This window comes from Staurois parvus, unplaced genomic scaffold (genome assembly GCF_062004578.1).
Source record: "Staurois parvus isolate SC_StPar_1 unplaced genomic scaffold, SC_StPar_1.0 ptg000012l, whole genome shotgun sequence".
Lineage (NCBI taxonomy): Eukaryota > Metazoa > Chordata > Amphibia > Anura > Ranidae > Staurois > Staurois parvus.
This window is the reverse complement of record NW_028317808.1, coordinates 11,196,843-11,214,832: the sequence shown is the minus strand read 5'-3', so window position 1 is coordinate 11,214,832 and position 17,990 is coordinate 11,196,843. Positions and strand designations below refer to the sequence as shown.

The following is a 17,990-nucleotide window of genomic DNA, read 5'->3' as shown; positions in this document are numbered from 1 at the left end:
CTGCCAGACTCATCCATCTCACTAACCGTTCTGTATCTGCCACCCCTCTCTGCCAATCCCTCCACTGGCTCCCAGTTCCCCAACGGATAAAATTCAAAACTCTAACAATGACATATAAAGCCATCCACAACACTGCCCCAATTTACAGAACCAATCTTATCTCTAAATATCACCCAAACCGTACTCTCTGCTCCTCGCAAGACCTCTTACTCTCTAGTTCCCTTGTCTACTTCTCCCATGTTCATCTCCAAGACTTCTCCAGGGCGTCACCCATCCTCTGGAACTCCCTACCCCAATCTATCAGACTGTCACCTACTCTACGTGCCTTTCAGTGATCACTGAAAACCTTTCTCTTCAGGGAAGCCTATTCCGCCCTCTGCTAATGCTGGAATCCTCCATCCTTCCCACCACTCCATCCCCCACAGTGACTACATACTGTACCATTCAACCCTCCCTCCTAGATTGTAAGCTCCAAGGAGCAGGGCCCTCAAATCCCTCTTGTATTGAACTGTATTGTTACTGTATTGTCTCCCACTATAATGTACAGCGCTGAGCAAACCGTTGGCGCTATATAAATCCTGTATAAAAATAATAATAATTAGCACTGATCACTGCAGGGCCGTGGATAAGGGGGTACCACCAGTCCTCCTGTACAGGGCCCAGACCTGCAGGGGGACCCAGGAAGCTGGGTGAATTGGATGTGGGCAGGAAGGGTGAGCGAGGCAATTACTGGAACCAATCCCCTGTATGGCTCTCTCTTCAGCAGCTGAAAGCTGGCTTCTTCTTCTCTCTTCCCCCACCCCAGCTGGCTTTCAGCTGCTGCAGAGAGAAACATACAGGGGATCAGTTCCAGTAATTTACCAGCCCCTTCCATTCCTGAATGAACACAATGCATGATCGGTACCAATCACTTACTGTATTAATTCATAACTGAAGCAAAGACATACTGGTAGGTTAATTGGCTCCTGTCTAAATTGTCCCTAGTATATGTATGTATGAATGTGAGTTAGGGACTTTAGATTGTACACCCCTTGAGGGTTAGGGACTGATGTGAATGTACAATATATATATGTAAAGTGCTGCGTGAATTGACGACGCTATATAAGTACCTGAAATAAAAATAAAATAGTAAGTTGCGTTTTTTTGGGGGAATGGGGGGCCCTATTATGTTGGCTGTATGGGGTCCTGTGGTTTGAAGGGGCCCTGTGAGGTTGGCTGTAAGGGGCACTGTGGTTTCTAACAGCAGCTCTGGGTCACTGTATTAATGTCACTGGTGATGTCAGTGGCAGCTAGTCAGTTCCCACCCAGTGTCAGTTAGTGTTAGATTGCCTCCCACGCTATCACAGTCCCACTAAAATTTGCTGATCATGGCCCTTAGTAGTATAAAATATTTAAATACAAATGACAGTATATATACCTTACTTTGTAGATGCTATAACTTTCATGCAAAGCAATCAATATACACGTATTGGGATGTTTTTTTGTTACCAAAAACATGTATCAGAATACATTCTGACCTAAATTTATGAAGGAATTGTTTTTTGTTATATTTTTTTTATTGGATATGTTTTATAGCAGAAAGTAAAACATTTAAAAAATAAAAAAAATCATTTATATAATAAAAAATAAAAAACCCAATGGTGATCAAATACCACCAAAAGAAAGCTCTATTTGTGTTAAAAAACAAATTTCATTTGGGTACAGCATTACATGGCCACGTATTACCAGTTAAAGTAGTGTAGTGCCAAATAGCAAAAAATGGCCAGGTCATGAAGGGGGTAAAACCTTCCGGAGCTGAAATGATTAATAAAGGCCAATAGACTGTACATTTTGCAAGTGCAGTTGCTCCAGGGCTAACTCTGGGAACCATGATGGTAAACTATACAGACATGTTATGAGGTTCTTTGTTTTTGTAATCTATAAAATCCACATGTATCTGAGACCTTTCAGTCAGCTGGCACTGTACTTCCTGGCACTGCTGACACCAGCAATATAGCTTAGATTAATGCCCAGCACTGGTGTCATGTTTACACCTTTGTGTATGCATTAAGTCTGTGCATCCTGATGGTGGAAGGTTTATTACAATGCACGTGTGTATACACCTAATCACATGCAGTGAAAAAACCCTTCCTCTCCCTAATGTCCACCCCCCCAATCTCCCATGATGCTCACCTGTCCACGATATTGCCTCCCTATGCCCCAAGGTAAATTACAGTTAAAGCAGTATAAACCAAAAAGCAAAGATTTATTATATCGCAGTCTACCAATTCATAGATGTGATGGCTGCATTTGTTTCCTTTTTAGGCTTTTATTTTCACCCAGTGACCTAGCCAGTAAGTCTGTTTTTTTTTTCTCAAAAGAACAAGATGTCCTTCAGATGTAGCAGTTAGGGGTTTGAGACAAACCATTTAACACTGACACGGGAGCTTACAATGATCAGCTTTTTTATTGATATAAAACTTTTTTTTCCAATACTTTTTATTAGATTTATATTCTTCCAATAAATATAAAAGAAACATATATAAGGTCTTTACAAAGATCCAAGATTAACCACATAATAAGCAGTTTCTGTTTATAGCAAATTATTATGTTAACAATCAAGAAGAACATAGGGCCCCATGAACACGGGACACTTCTGAAACTGACTGCTGGAAAACGTAGATTAAAAAAAGTCTGTTTAGCTGCATTTGCATACCGCGTTTATGCGTGTTTATGAGCGTTTGCGTTTAGAAGCGTTTTTTAAGATAACCTCAGGAGACCTTCCAAAATGCCAAGAATGCACTGAAAAACAGTAAAAAATTAACTAATTATTTCAGACATTTTGAGAGAAATAGTGAGAGCAGAAGCAGAGAGAGCAGTATTTGTTGAGATTAGCTGTCTTTTTTTATTTTTTTTGTGGTGTTTGGATGCATTCCAGCTCATTTCTGTGCAGAATTTATTGCAGCAGTATGTAACATATTTTTTTTTCATGCAGAACCTCAAAGTATGGTGTGCCAGGTCCATTTGAGTACCGGGAAAACACTTTGCATGCATTTTTCATGATGAAAAAAGGTTCTGGACAGCATCTGGAAATGGAAGAGTTAAACAAAATTTAAAACGCAAACGGCTATAAATGTGTTTAGCAGCATTTAGCCCTGTTTACACGCATTTACAAGCGTTTTGCGTTTGAAACACTGAGAAAATCTACTGCTGAACGCAAGTTTTCTGCGTTAAAAAAATGACTGTAAACTCAACTGCCTGTAAACGACTGTAAATGATGATGTGTACAGGGAAACATTAGGGTGAGTTCAGGGGCTGCTGAAAAAAACGCTGAACAGCAGCTCCTAAATGTGAGTTTATCAGCTGCAGTGTAGATGAGCCCTAATACAGACATATTGTATAAATTATCCGGTTACCCCACTTGGACTGTAACAGGAGTTGCAAAAAAATATATATGTTAACAAAGATAACCAGAATGTGAAGCAAAACACTGTGTTGATCAGTATTTCCTAATGGTTGAGGGAGATTAATAACAGGAAAAATCTTACAAAACATAATTTTTTTAGTAATCTCTCTTAAATAGCTACCTGTTTTAGGGTGTGTTAACTATATCTGCCATTAGTGTATACATTTAGAAAGCTTATCATTTTTAAAAGCTAGCATAAGTTCATATTGGCCTTCAACATTTAGTCTACCAATAACTAATGAATAATTTGGAGTATCAGAAGATTTCCATTTATTAGTCAAAGTGAGTCTGGCCGCAAACGGTAAATAAGCAACCACTGTTCTAGATGTAAAACCTTTAATTCGAAAGAAAAAAAACTGTTTGCTGTAACTGCTTGTAAAGTGTTAGCTGCTTACAAGTTGTTAGTGTTAGTGTATTTAAATCTGGTAGTCCATCTAACACTCCCCTTCCTCCAGACTGACAATGCTGCTGTCCAAAGGTGTCTCTGTTGCTTCTTCACCCAGAGTGTAGGCACCATGCAACAGGAGGTGTGTTAATTGACAGATCACCAGGGGAAAACAGAGGGAAAAAGCCTAAAAAGAAAACCGATGCAGCCACCACGCCTAATGATTGGTAAGCTGCAATATAAAACATTTTTGTTTTTGGGTTTAAAACTTTTTTAAACAATCTAAGGAAGTCATGTAACCACTACTTTGGTGGCCCACAGGTAATACATCTAAATCCATTTTGACTGGAAATTAACCGTAAAGTGGTATTAACTACTTTCCACCCGGCCTATAGTAAAATGACAGCCGGGTGAGCCTCTCGTCCCTCCGGTAAGGCATCATATGACGTCCTTCCCGGATTGTGCTTTGCACTTGCCCGCAGGGCCGCACTGTGGCAAGATCTGTCACCGGCTGTGTACCTTGGACATGGCCGTTGACAGATCTGTGGACTGGCCCCGCTGCCAGTACCATGTGACCTGCTGTGACCAATCACAGCAGGTCACATGACAGTTGTATACAATGGATGGCTTCCTTTCATGCTGTGAATGGTCACAGTGATCACATGCACAGGCTGGGCCATTCACAGCCCATCTGTGTCATGTGATTAGCCATGGCCAATCAAAGTTAATCACAACAAAAAAAAAACTGAATTAATCGATTTCATTCAGTTAAATTATTGCTTATAGCAAATAAATTCTTTGCTATAAGCAAATTGTGTAAAAAAAAAAAATTTCTTCATTTTCCAAAAGATTTTTACCAAAAAAATTACAACTTCAAAAAACTCTCCATGCCTTTCATGAAATACATCAGTACTTCAGGATTGATCAATTTTCAGATATATACCATAGTTTGTGGACTCTCTAACTTTCCTACAGACTAAATGATAAATACTGATTTGGGTTATTTTTACCAAAGAAATGTAGTAGAATACATATTGGCCTAAATTTATGAAGAACGATTATTTATTTGCAAACTTTTGTAACAGAAACAAAGAAATGTTTTTTTTTATTTTGGGTCTTTTTTTGTTAATTTAGCAAAAAATAAAAACCCCAGTGGTGATTAAATACCACCAAAAGAAAGCTCTAGTGTGAAAAAAATTATAAAATTTTAGTTTGGGTACAGTGTTGCATGACCGTGCAATTGTCATTCAAAGTGTGAGAGCACTGAAACCTGAAACTTGACCTGGGCAGGAAGGGGGTAAAGTGCCCGATATTGAAGTGGTTAAACCTTTACCATTTTTTTTATCATTTGGTTCCAGGACTTGGAAAGTGATCCTCTCCAGTGTTGCACTGTCAAAGTTGGTCTTTTCCCACTCTACATTCTAGGTTCTGACTCTTCGGCATCTTCAGCTCTCCAGGCTGGTCAAATTGCATGTTTCCCTGCTGACTGCTGTGGTTCTTCCTGCTGACTCCTAGTCACTATAGGACACAATACGAATGTAGGGATTGAAGGGAGAAACCACAGCAGTTTTGGGGAACACATTAATGCACACACCAAAAAGTGTGGAAGAGAATTGGTGCTGAGAGCCCTGCTACAGAGTGAAGTTTTAGCAAATGAGCTGACAGACAGGTATGCAGAATTCTGCTTTCTTCTCAGCTTAGTGCCTTTTTAACTTTGTTGACCCCCTGACAGGATTACTTCTGAGCAAGAAGCACACTTTAAACACAAAGATGTGACTTTTACTAAGCCCTGGTTCACACCGACAGTGTCAAATCGCATGACAAGTCTCACCCTATGCTTGACAATGGAACCGTTCTAATTGGTGTGACTCCAACTTCGTCAGAGTCACACCGATTTTGAAAGTAGTTATTGCACTACTTTTTGCAATTTCAGGTGTGACTTGCATAGACATATGTGCATGAAGTTGCATAGATGTCTTCTAAGTCGCACCTGAAGTCACACAAACATCGGACTTTGAAATCAAAATGTCAAAGTCAGATCCAGTGTAAATCCTGGATTATTGTTCTGGACACAATGGGGGAGATTTGCTAAAACTGGAGCACTCAGAATCTGGTGCAGCTGTTCATGGTAGCCAATCAGCTTCTAACTTCAGCTTGTTCACTTAAGCTTTGGCAATAAAACCTGGAAGCTGATTGGTTTCTATGCAGATCTGCACCAGATTTTGCACTCTCCAGTTTTAGTAAGTAACCCCCAATGGGGTTTTGCATTTTGAAACAATTTTCAGTCACTTTGACAGGAAATGCTTTGACTTAATGATGGTAGTCCTTTTTCCATTGCCTACAAAGATGCCAGAACCTACAGGCACAGCATCTACACAGGCCCAAGGGGCAAAGGAGTATTTGGGTTCTTGTAACTTCAAGATTGTCAAGGTGTGCGTCTGGCTACAGATGTATGTGCATATTTGCCAGCACACCATGGATTGTAAATGTTGTCCAAAGCTTTTATTGCAGAAAGATCAAATCACAAAAGACCAAGTGCAATGTTTCCGAGCTGTGCAGGATCCCTTTGTCAGTGATACAGTTTCTGCCAAATTCAATGTGCCTAGCCAGATACAAGGAGACCTTGAGTAGAAAGCTGCAGAATATGTATGGCATTGAAACCTTCGATGACAGTGGTCTGTAATAGTTCATCAATATTCATGCCTTGTCACCTAGGTTTTCAGCCATCATGCCTATCTACTTGTTTCCTAATTTTCGTGACACTCCCGTAGTTGAAAGTAATGATCTGCCTGGGTTCGATTCGCAAAAGGTCCTGCAAATCTCTTCTTCAATTTTTGGCAAACCCAATCTTAGAGGTCAATCCCATTGAAGTATATAGTGGTAAAAGAGAAGTATGGGATATATACAGTCATGGCCGAAATTGTTGGCACCCTTGATATTTCTCCAGGAAATCATGTATTTCTCACGAAACGTATTGCATTAACACATGTTTTGCTATACACATGTTTATTCCCTTTGTGTGTATTGGGACAAAACAAAAAAAGGGAGGAAAGAAAGCAAATTCGACATAATGTCACACAAACCTCCAAAAATGGGCTGGACAAAAGTATTGGCACCCTTTCACAACTGCGGATAAATAAGAATGTTACAAGCATGTGATGCTCCTGTAAACTCACCTGGGGCAAGTAACAGGTGTGGGCAATATAGAAATCACACCTGAAAGCAGATAAAAAGGAGAGACGTTCACTTAACCTTTGCATTGTGTGTCTGTCTGTGCCACACTAAGCATGGACAACAGAAAGAGGAGACGAGAACTGTCTGAGGACCTGAGAACCAAAATTGTGGCAAAATATCAACAATCTCAAGGTTACAAGTCCATCTCCAGAGAACTAGATTTGCCTTTGTCCACAGTGCGCAACATTATCAAGAAGTTTGCAACCCATGGCACTGTAGCTAATCTCCCTGGTCGTGGACGGATGAGGAAAATTGATGAAAGATTGCAACGCAGAATAGTCCGGATGGTGGATAAGCAGCCCCAAACATGTTCCAAAGACATTCAAGCTGTCCTGCAGGCTCAGGGAGCATCAGTGTCAGCGCGAACTATCCGTCGACATTTAAATGAAATGAAACGCTATGGCAGGAGACCCAGGAGGACCCCACTGCTGACACAGAGACATAAAAAAGCAAGACTACAGTTTGCCAAAATGTACTTGAGTAAGCCAAAAGCCTTCTGGGAAAACGTCTTGTGGACAGATGAGACCAAGATAGAGCTTTTCGGTAAAGCACATCATTCTACTGTTTACCGAAAACGGAATGAGGCCTACAAAGAACAAAACACAGTACCTACGGTAAAATATGGTGGAGGTTCAATGATGTTTTGGGGTTGTTTTGCTGCCTCTGGCACTGGGTGCCTTGACTGTGTGCAAGGCATCATGAAATCTGAGGATTACCAAAGGATTTTGGGTCGCACTGTAGGGCCCAGTGTCAGAAAGCTGGGTTTGCGTCCAAGATCCTGGGTCTTCCAGCAGGACAATGACCCCAAACATACGTCAAAAAGCACTCAGAAATGGATGGCAAAGAAGCGCTGGAGAGTTCTGAAGTGGCCAGCAATGAGCCCAGATCTAAATCCCATTGAACACCTGTGGAGAGATCTTAAAATTGCTGTTGGGAAAAGGTGTCCTTCCAATAAGAGAGACCTGTAGCTGTTTGCAAAGGAAGAGTGGTCCAAAATTCCGGGTGAGAGGTGTCAGAAGCTTATTGATGGTTATAGGAAGCGACTGATTTCAGTTATGTTTTCCAAAGGGTGTGCAACCAAATATTAAGTTAAGGGTGCCAATACTTTTGTCCAGCCCATTTTTGGGGTTTTGTGTGACATTATGTCATATTTGCTTTTCTGCCTCTGTTTTATATTTGTTCCAATACATACAAAGGGAATAAACATGTGTATAGCAAAACATGTGTTAATGCAATACCTTTTTTGTGTGAAATACTTGATTTTCAGGAAAAATATCAAGGGTGCCAACAATTTCGGCCATGACTGTATATATATATATATATATATATATATATATATATATATGTATGTATATATGTACATACAGTGAGGAACAGAAATATTTGAACACCCTGCGATTTTGCAAGTTCTCCCATTTAGAAATCATGGAGGGATCTGAAATTCCCATTGTAGGTGCATTTCCACTCTGAGAGACAGAATTAAAAAAAAAATTCAGGAAATCACATTGTATGATTTTTAAAGAATTTTTTTGTCTTGCCTGCTGAACATAAGTATTTGAACACCTAAGAAACAGCAAGAATTCTGGCTCTCAAAGACCTGTTACTGTGCCTTTAAAAAGTCCACCTCTACTCCACTCATTAATCTAACTTAGTAGCACCTGTCTGAGCTCTTTAAAGATACCTGTCCACCTCACGGTCAGTCAGACGCCAACTACTACCATGGGCAAGACCAAAGAGCTGTCAAAAGACACCAGAGACAAAATTGTGGACCTCCACAAGGCTGGAAAGGGCTACAGGGCAATTGCCAAGCAGCTTGGTGAAAATAGATCAACTGTTGGAGCAATTGTTAGAAAATGGAAGAGGCTAAAGACGACTGTCAGTCTCCCTTGGACTGGGGCTCCATGCAAGATCTCACCTCGTGGGGTATCACTGATGATAAGAAAGGTGAGGTGCATTCCCACTCTGAGAGACAGAATTGAAAAAAAAAAAATCAGGAAATCACATTGTATGATTTTTAAAGAATTTATTTGTCTTGCACTGCTGAACATAAGTATTTGAACAGCGGAGAAAATCAGTGTTAATATTTGGTACAGAAGCCTTTGTTTGCAATTACAGAGGTCAAACGTTTCCTGCCAGAATTCTTTCTGTTTCTTATGTTCAGCAGTGCAAGACAAAAAAAATCTTTAAAAAAAAAAATCTTTAAAAATCATACAATGTGATTTCCTGAATTGTTTTTTAAATTTTGTCTCTCAGAGTGGGAATGCACCTACAATGTGAATTTCAGACCCCTCCATGATTTCTAAGTGGTCGAACTTGCAAAATCGCAGGATGTTCAAATACTTCTGTTCCTCACTTTATATATATATATATATATATATATATATATATATATATAAAATTATACTCACCTAGGTGGATGCAGCATCGATCTGACACTGCATCTGCCCCCTGCCAGCTCTAAATTGAGACCTGAACGATCAAACACAGCTGATTGCTCAGTTCTCCCCCTCCACTTTGGCCAGAGAGCATTGACTGTCACTCACTGGCTCTCTGCCCTACCCCACCAGCACTCACAGGAGTGCTGGGCTGGGGAGAGGGGTGGAACGGCTGACTCGTCCCCAAGCAGCAAAGCTAAGAGGTTGAGCCAGCTGCCAGTCCAGACTTCTGGGTGGATCCCGACCATATGGTTGAGGTCTTTTCAGAGCCTGGACCAGCTTTGTGATGTCAGCCAAAATTGGGCTTTAGCCTGCTGTCAGTTGAAAAGGGGTCACTGGAGTGCAGAACGAACTGCACTCCTGTGATCCATAGAAGTATATCCAAAAAAAGCTTTGGCTATTCTTCTTCTTTAAATTCTGAACATTTGTAGGGATAATAGGCAATCTACTGTCAAGACAATGCTTGTAAATCTGGACAAGTATCAATGCAGGTTTGAGGCAACATTGAAAATACACACGTCTTTTACATTTAACTTAGCTTACATACAGCGGCTACAATGGACTCATTTTAGTTTTCTGAGGTTGTTTTAGCAAGGATACATGCTTTTTAATCAAGCCCTAACAGACCCACTTTGAACAGCAGATAAAAACTAGACAGAAATTTGCTGTGGTTGTCCCTGTTCTCACTGATGCAAATCTTTTCTGCTGTTGGCCAATTTTTATCAAGTTCTCCCAGAGAATTAAGAGACTGCAGATGATACAGTAGTGTAAAATTGGCCAGCAGCAGGACATGGCAATGAGGGAAAATTGGCCAAACGTACTAGTGAAACAATACAGGCAGTCATTTTGCTACAAGAATTAAGAGACAGCAGATGATGTAGTAGTGTAAACATGACCAGCAGCAGGACAATTTTACTGAGCAAAGCTAGGCACAAATTTACTAGAGGCAATGTACACAAGATGAAGTTTTACTTATACGTTTTAGGATACTGCAGAGTATACAGCGGTGTCAAATTGGCAAGTAGTAGGACAGTATTAATCAGGAAAAATAAACCTAACCAGTGAATGGTTAATTTTATTCCATTCATGGTGTGAGGTGGTTTACATGCACACTGTCTGTGCACTATTTTTGTTTTTGCATACTGCTTTGCTTTAAGCACACCAAAGTGAAAAAAAAAAAAACAGCCCCATCAACATAAAAAACCCACATAACAAATTCAAATCCAAAGATATCACACTCTATACACTGTGTTGTACATGATTGACTTCAAATGGCTCCACTTGCACACTGCTTTATTGTGTTGTATATCATATACTCGCCACCTCTCCATTTGGTATACTCAGGGGTGTATTTACGACAAGGCAAAGAAGGCATTTGCCTAGGGCAGCATTTTTCAGGGGGGCAAGGGGAAGAAGGAACACATGCCGCATGGGGACCAAGTGGGATCAGAGAGAGGCTGCGGGCTGCTTGACAGTGCATGCAGAACCCAACTCTCGTTCCCAGGGATGTCCGGAGCTGTGAAGTTGAGTGTCTGTGATTTTTTTCCTCGCCTTTGCTGGGGGGGTGGCTGCAGTTGTATGGGGGAGTCAGTGGTAGTGGAAGGCTCTCTTGGCCGGGGGGGGGGGTTGAAGGTGTTGGTTGGTATCAGGTTCTCCCCTTTGGGGAGGTGAGTTGTTGAGTTGTTGGTTGGTGTTATTCTCTCTCCGAGGTTGAGGGGGGTGTTGGTCGGTGTCAGGCTTTTTTGGGGGTTGTTGATTAGTGTTAAGCTTTTTCCTCAGTCGAGGGGGGGGGTGTTTATCGGTGTCAGGCTTTCTCCGTGGGGCAGCCGATTTTTGTGTTGTCTAGGGCAGCACAAGACCTAAATACACCACTGGGTATACTATGCGAAAAAGTAAATACAGCACAGTTACAATCTGTACACTTTATTGTAAACTATATTTCACCTGACTTTTCTCTATACAATGAGGTACATTCCTTCCTGAAATCTGCTATACTACTATACAATGTGCATATTGTCTATTCTCCACAGGACCTAAAATTATACTCTGCTGTATGTTATACAGTATACTTTACAATTCACCAAATGTATAGTTATGCCATAACATTATTTGGGAAAAACAGATGTAAGGATGCTGCAAACCTCCCTCAATTACTGCTCCACCCCATGCTCAGAACTGGAAGCAGCCTATGTCCCTGAACTCAATGTGGAAAGCAGGAAAGATCAGCACTCAGGGTAATACCCAGCCGTGAACTTCTTTAATAAATAAGAGCATGTACAAAGCTAAAAATAACCGATACGTTTCAGTTCTTGGCAATGACAATGACTAAGGACTGATTGTCTGAAACGCATTGGATATTTTTAGCTTTGTACATGCTGTTATTTAATACAGAAGTTTACGGTTGGATATTGTCCTGAGTGCCCACCATAACACCATTTGTAGCCCTCCCATAGACTCACCAGATAGTAGTGTGAATTCATAGCTACATACCCTTCTTTGCTGAAATAAGCGGGTACTGGAACTAATAGGCATGGAACTATTTCTAAGAATTGACTGTGTTTCTGAATAGCCAAAGCTAGAAATGGAGCTGTATTTTTGGGATGTACCAGTTGGTTTGTTTTCAGTTGTCACAATGCAGCACATGTAATATATATAGTATGTGAATGGGCTGAATAAATAGAAGGGGAATCATTTTGCTGCAGTTCAACTTTTGTTTATGAAAAATGATATATTTTGTATAGTGTACATGTTCCTTTTGTAGTGACAATAACAGCTAGATTCCCAAATAAAGAGGTTGTAAACCTCTTCTGCCAGTGCCTCCATAGGAAGCCACTTGCTATGGGGCGCTCATGCAGATGGGCTCCTGAAGGACACTGCAGTCACAGAGAGCACCGGGTGCGCAGTTTTGGGAGGACATCATATGATGCCATCCCAGAACTGGATGACGCGCTGTAGCCATCGTTTAGCTATAGAGCTGTCAGCAAGTGGTTAATTCCCTTCATACATGATTGCATATCCACCTTTATTTACTAACATTCACTTTGCAAAGTGAACAAAAACTTAACAATTTTCTTAAAGTGGTTGTAAAGGCTCAAGGTTTTTACCTTCGTGCATTCAAAGGTAAAAAACCTTCTGTGTGCAGAAGCCTCCCCATATTTACCTGAGCCCCCTCTGGATCCAGCAAAGTGTACGAGAGCCTCCGGGGAATCTACCTCCTCAATCACAGTCAGTGAGCCAATGAGGAGAGAGAGGGGGGAGGGGCTGAGCAGTGGCTCTGTGTGTGGATGGATGCACAGGGCAGAAGCTCAGGAATGAGCCTGCTCTGGTGCCCCCATAGCAACTTGCTTGCTGTGGGGGCACTTAGCAGAAGGGAGGGGCCAGGAGCACCAGAGGGGGACCCAAGAAGAGGAGGATCATTGCTGCTCTGTGTAAAACCATTACACTTTGTTTTTTTGTTTTTTAATAGTATCTTCAATATAATTTTAAATCAGGTGTGCAGATCAAAGGACACGCAATCTGCATTGTAAAGAACTAGTCTAAATTGCTGTAACAATAATATTGTTTCATCATGTTCATGCAATTTGTCAGGCACTGCAACACCTACTAAGACACAGAGCGGGACCTTGCTGTCAAAATGACAGGCAGGTGTCATCAATAATACTGGCAGAGTGGCTGTGGTGGAGAGAAGAGAACCAGGAAATATTAGGAAATTTGATTACATTTTTAGGGTGTACCTTGTACGCCAAGTGTCCCTAACTGGTGCTAATAACATCCATCTGTCTGGCGGAATGGTTTGCATGGGAACATTATATAAGAACATAGCTGAGCTGCTGACCTGATGTATGTTTGCCTTTCATGAGGCTGAGCAATTATGTAACCACAAAAAAAACATAAAATCAAAAATATTTAGCCTTGGATAGGGATGATCACTTCAGCCTGGCCCCTTTTGCAGGTATTGCTATGTAAAACATTGAAAATAAGTTCCTATACTGGTTAAAATTCAGTAACACACTGTATCATCCTGCTCTGCACATGCTCAGTCGCTCTCTATTCTAGGCACTGTGCCGATAATCAATGAGTCATTAGAGGATGAGCTGCTGACAGCTTTTAGATTTACTGTTACTTAGGGGGGAGAAACAATAGGAATAACACGGACTGTGCCAATGAAGGACAGATTAAGGAAAGAGAAAAGAAGAGCAAGAGAGGTGACAGCAGGGCCGTCTTAATGGTGCACAAGGGGCCCATGATTAGGGCCAAGACAAGGGGGGGTGGGTGCTATGTTGGGGGGAGGGTGCTCGTGCTGATCCTCTTAGACAGGAGTAACTGTAATCTCACATCTGTCATAAAGAACAGCGGCTGGATTCTGCTGGAGAGGATTCAGCTTTCTCCTCCCTCTTGCAGGGGGCAGAAAAGAGCCAGTGCTGAGGCTGACAACTTACCTCACAGCGGCTGGATTCTGCTGGAGAGGATTCAGCTTTCTCCTCCCTCTTGCAGGGGGCAGAAAAGAGCCAGTGCTGAGGCTGACAACTTACCTCACAGCGGCTGGATTCTGCTGGAGAGGATTCAGCTTTCTCCTCCCTCTTGCAGGGGGCAGAAAAGAGCCAGTGCTGAGGCTGACAACTTACCTCACAGCGGCTGGATTCTGCTGGAGAGGATTCAGCTTTCTCCTCTCTCCTGCAGGGGGCAGAAGAGAGCCAGTGCTGAGGCTGACAACTTACCTCAGTCTCTGTCAGTGCAGGAGAGGAAAGAGGAGTTGCCTTCATTGCAGGTGGGAACAGCATTTGAGATCTGGTGGGGAAGGGGGGACACAACTCTAATGAAAGGGGTGATGGGGAAACCTGATTTATGGGAGCACTGTGTTGGTAATACTTGATGTGATGGGGACTCCTGATGTAAGGGGACACTGTGATGGGGCCACCTGATGTAAGAGGACACCATGATGGAGACACCTGATGTATATGGGCACTGTGCTGGGGAACCTGATGTACAGTATAGGGATGCTGTGATGGGGACACCTAATGTAAGAGGATATTGTGATGGGGACACCTGATGTATATGGGCACTGTGATAGATGAATCTGATGTAAGGAGGAACTGTGATGGGGGAACCTGATGTAAGGGGGCACTGTGTTGGGGGAAACTGATGTATGGGGCACTGTGATGGGGAACCTTATGTAGGGGGGCACTATGATGGGGGAACCTGATGTAGGGAGGCACTGTAATGGGGACACCTGATGCAAATGGGTACTGGGATGGAGGAACCTGATGTATATGGGCACTGTGATAGATGAATCTGATGTAAGGAGGAACTGTGATGGGGGAACCTGATGTATGGGGCACTGTGATGGGGAACCTTATGTAGGGGGGCACTATGATGGGGGAACCTGATGTAGGGAGGCACTTTAATGGGGACACCTGATGCAAATGGGTACTGGGATGGAGGAACCTGATGTATATGGGCGCTGTGATGGGGACACTGTGATGGGGATACCTGCTAGGGGCCCCAGTGCAAAACTTTGCTGAAGGGTCCATGATGCCACTAAGTTGGCACTGGGTGACAGGACAGACTCTGTTGCCAGGGGGAGTTAAACTTACAAGGATAGTGTCTTATCTCATCTATTTTGTGCTCTCTCCTTTCTCTCTTGGCAGTGGCAGAACTTCCTTTCTAGCTCACCCAAGACATACAATCAAGGCTGGAAACACACACATTTTAATTGCAGAAAGTAAAATATTGTTTTTCAGACCAAGGTGGAGAGTTCTCAGTAAGGAAGTGACTGCTCTGGGCTTCAGAAAAAAAAGGCAGCCTCCAGCACAAAGAAACAGAAGCAATGCTGAAGGCACGTTATAGCACACAGTAATTTTGGTAACATAATTATTAATGTGCAATGTTTGTTATTTTGTTAAAGAACATTCATTTCTATCAAACTATTATAAGTAAAATTCTGCCTTAAATCACACAACTAGTGTAAAAATAAAACAAGCAACTTTCACGGCACTACTTACCTTCCCTTTAGCATTGCTACCTGCAGACTCAGTTTCTATGACCCGAGGCAGGCGCTCTTTCAGATTCGATGACCCCAAACATCATCCAACCCACTTGTCTTCCATCATTGTGCCAGCCTGGGCTCCAAATACACCTGCACGGAACAGGGCTAACTCATCTTTGTGTGAGCACCATGCTGTCAAGGAGTAAGAACCACCCATTGTTGGTGCCATAGGGTAAGAGGAAGCTGTTAGAACATACCTTTTGTTTAAAATTTAATTTTGTTGGGTTTGTCCAGACCCCTATTGAAAGTGGGTATGCTAACACTGACTTTAGTGGGTGACCCTGGGTACCATCTGAACTGATGATGCCAGGGGAACTTTACTTGACTCGCTGGGAACTGCAGCTCACATGGAGTATTGCAGCAGATTCCAGTGGGAAATAGAGTCCCCTCACACCTTCCCCATCTACCCCCCAGGTTGAACTCAACTTTGGTACAAGAGGGTTGGCTTTACCCTCTATCAGCGGCCTTGGTTACACTCCACCACCTTTCCCATAGGATAATACATTGCTGAGACACCAGGAACTGCATCATGAGATGGGTGTGAAGAAGTTTGTATAATTCAGTGGACAGTCTATGCTTCCAACTATTTACTGAGGTTTGAGTAGTTTTATTGTTTTCACAACTTTGTTTTAAAAGATCTACAAATTGATAAAATAAAAGTTTTTTTACACTATATTAACCACTTCCCGACCGGCCGTTGTATATAAACGGCCGGACGGTGGCACTGCAGGGTCGGGTGGCCGTCTATAAACGGCCTCCCCGCACCCTGCTTGTGCGCGCTCCCTGGGAGCGCGCAGCACCGCAATCCGGTGCCCGCTGTGTCCTCCGGACACAGTGAAACACCGATCGTCGGACGGGACCTCTGTACGAGGTCCCAATCATGTGATCACTGATTGGCCAATCAGTGATCACATGCAAAGTAGTAAGCAAGATGTCACTTCTGACATCATTGCTTACTATGTGTGAAATCTGTGAATGATCACAGAGGTCACATGGTACAAGGCTATTCACAAAAGCCTTGTACCATGTGACAAGCTGTGACCAATCACAGCTCACTCAGTTCTTCTCAATGAGTGCATGAATGCACACAGAGAGAAAGAGAAATGATTGCTTTTACATCCTATATGGGTGTAAAAGCAATCAGTGTAAAAAAAAAAAAAAATCTTCATCACCCCTCACAAGTAGTACAGTGTCACCATGGTGACACTGTACTGCTAGGGTGACAGTATGTAAAAAAAATAAATAAAAATAAAAAATAATAATATAAAAAAATAAAATAAAAATGTCAAAAAAATGTTTAAAAATTATAATTTTTGCTTATAAACTAATTTGGATTTTTTTTTTTTACTAAAAAGATAACGGAATAAATTTTGGCTAAGATTTATGATGAAATATTATTTATTTGCAAAATTTTATTAAAAAAACACTTTTTTTCAAAATTTTTGGACATTTCATTTACATAGCAAAAAAAATACAAATCCCAGTGGTGAATAAATACCACCAAAATAAAGCTTTATCTATCTCAAAAAAATGGTAAAAAATTCATTTGGGTACAGTGTTGCATGACCGCGCAATTGTCATTCAAAGTGTGATAGCGCTAAAAGCTGAAAATTGCCCTGGTCAGGAAGGGGGTAAAAGTGTCCGGTCTGGAAGTGGTTAAAAGCTATATTTGTATAAAACATATTTGTGGGTTGAGCATGTAAAGCAGAAAAGACTTGTTGAACTCTGAATCACTGCTCTTCTACTGCACTGATTGAACTCAGCAACTTTCAGATAGATACTCAGAGGCTGCACATTGGAAGCCAAATGTGCAGGATGTGAGAACTCTTGTGTCCCCAATCTCCATCTTTAGCTACAGGGTGCATCATGGCACCTGTCACCCCGTGTGCCCATGTACACTGTCACATATGGGACATACAGTATGCCCCCTTGTGACCACACTAAAGCAATGCAAAAAAATAAAATACAAAAATAATATTTAAAAAGATTAAACAATGCACTGAAAGCACACTACGTGTACTCCTAATTAGGACTACTATGTATATACTGTATAAAACAATTTTTATACATTTGGTGCATCGTTAATTTAAGTGCATTCATAATTTCGCAGCGATTGTGTAAATATTTTAAATTAGTCATCAGTGTATAGTATTACACACCTTGATTTTACATTATTTCTAGCATTCACATTTTTTTTAACAATTCTAAATACATTTTTGAACCTAGGCAATGTTCAAAGCAGTGAATATAGCATCCACCAGATTTTCACTGCTAGTGAATCTTCCTGGTACATTTGTTTTAAATTACAAGGAATAATTTGCCACCTGTGAATGTTATATTCACTGCTTCATAAGCATGCCATTATGTGTGTCCATTCTGTCCACTACATCCTGCTGATGTCAGCAATACTCAGGCAGGGTCACATCAGCGAAAGGGCTCTTTCAC

The 17,990-nt window shown here is 41.6% G+C and overlaps 1 protein-coding gene across 2 annotated transcripts in view; it reads left to right on the top strand.

Annotated features, from left to right (window-relative positions):
- BNC2 (basonuclin zinc finger protein 2) overlaps positions 1 to 17,990 on the top strand; it is an 823,285-nt gene that overhangs the window by 393,729 nt on the left and 411,566 nt on the right. The window lies entirely within an intron of this gene.